Raw genomic sequence first — 1,979 nt, forward strand, 5'->3', positions numbered from 1 at the left:
ATATTTAATGCATTGCCTTTTGAAGTAGAGAATTAATAAAATGAGGATTGGCAAAAAATTCCGAGCGCAAAGGGTCAATTTTCTTCTCGAAAATGTCATATTAATTAAATGCGGTGGTGGAAAGCAGTTAATTAGTTACGCGTGAAACAGAATTAATTAGACCTGTATTAGTTCTCTCATTAGATCGATTTGCTCGTTTCTGATGGTCAAACGATCGTTCAATTAGCTTGCTGGCGATGTTAATTAGTGGTTCTCGATTCCGAATCGCCGTTGTACCAATAAAAATTCCAACCGAAACAAACGATGCAGTAAAATAATTTTATTTTAAAGACGTGAACGAGAAGACGGTGAAGTAAAAATTCCACCGACAAGAATGGTTTGTATTTCGAATACGAACGGTGCAACGGAACGGTTCTATTTTGAAAACATGGATGAATCGTGTAACCGCTTCTATGCGGATCGAAAATCGAGAGGGCGAGTTTACCTTCCGCTTTTAAGAGGATCTGACCGCAGCAACCGCGAGCTTTTCTACGTGACTACGCGATGAAGGAGGACGGGGCGATAAGCTATGTGGGCAGATCGATACTCTCTATCCGCAGTATGCTTCGTTGGATTCTCTGGGAGTGGAGGAGACAGGAGGTCTGTGAGATTTTTGTTTCATAAAGTGAAGAACGATGGACAACGGCGAGGGGAATAAGATGGCCGCGGGAGAATGGAATATTTAATGCCGGGTGAGAAAAGAAAGCGTGGACGATGTAAATGGGTTAAGGAGCGAACCGATGCGATGGGGAAAGGAGATGAAAAGGATTTTTCAGGGTAGAAAGAAAAGACGGAGGAATTGATTATTCGGTTGAAGAAAAAAAAAAAACATCTGAAGAGAGAGAACGGCATTAAAAGATGAAATGAGAGGGAAACAGGACATAGGCGGGGGAGTAAGAAAATTGAAGATAAAAAGAAAATGGATTGAAAATAATAAGAAAAGTAATGAGGAAAAGTTCTTGTTCTTTGCAAGCCTCTCGTGAAATGATGAAATGCAGTTATTATATTTTAAAGTAAATCTACGTTTAGAACTTTAGAAATTACTGCGTAAAAGTAGAACAAAAGATGAGCCCGATGAGGAAATTGCTATCTAAGAAAAATACAAGGAAAAAGTAAGTAGGAACGGATCGGCAAGATGGTTATGATACACAAAGAGAAAAAAGCTTGGGGAAATAAATTCCTGGAGGGTCAATCCTTTGACCCTCCTTCAATTTTATCGTCGATATCGTTCATCGCGTGTCCACAGGAACAGGCTCTTTATTTCCGGCCTGGGGCACTGAGAAACGTTGTTTCTGGTTCTCGTTTTTATCGTTATTCCACCTTGAAATTAGGGAAACTAAATTAGAGCTTTCTGTGAAGCCCGTTCTTGATTGAGAAAATGTAAATAACGCGACAATTCATGAGAATAGGTTTTTCGCAAGCTTCTCGTTTAACTCTTCGATTGCAGGCGAGTGCTTGAAAGCATCCAGACAGTATAAAGGTCTGTGACGTTCAGAGAAACAAACGTTGAAACCATGGAATCGGACTTTGCACCCTTTAATTAACGAGACTAGAAAGGATTTTAGTGGAAAAACTTGAATTTTCGAGTTGAAATAACGAACGAAACACGATTATGGGACAATATTGCGGCGCACGAAACAATGGCTGGGTAAATGATTTCGTAGCGATGGAGAGCCGGAGAGTGGTTCCCTGTATAATTATAGGACGACGGGAGAGCAAAAGGGAGCGTGTCGCTTCGGTGGGTTCACAAAGGGACGGGCGAAGGATCGGGAGAGAAAATAGGGGCTTCGCGCAAAGTAGACAGTCGAACGGATTAACCAGAGTGAAATTAATTGACTCGAAAACTGGAGGAAGGGAATTTCCAATTTTCTGGAAATTTTGTTACGAGCCCTTCAACAGTTTCGCGGATTTTGTAATAATATTTTCGAGATAGATAAATG

The 1,979-nt window shown here is 40.7% G+C and overlaps 1 protein-coding gene across 8 annotated transcripts in view; it reads left to right on the forward strand.

The window, feature by feature from the left end:
* LOC108625900 (serine/threonine-protein phosphatase 2B catalytic subunit 2) overlaps window positions 1–1,979 on the forward strand; it is a 122,684-nt gene that overhangs the window by 74,661 nt on the left and 46,044 nt on the right. The gene's annotated exons all lie outside the window — the stretch shown is intronic.

Source organism: Ceratina calcarata, unplaced genomic scaffold, assembly GCF_001652005.2.
Source record: "Ceratina calcarata isolate Rehan_Ccalc_2016 unplaced genomic scaffold, ASM165200v1 scaffold379.2, whole genome shotgun sequence".
NCBI classification, from domain to species: domain Eukaryota; kingdom Metazoa; phylum Arthropoda; class Insecta; order Hymenoptera; family Apidae; genus Ceratina; species Ceratina calcarata.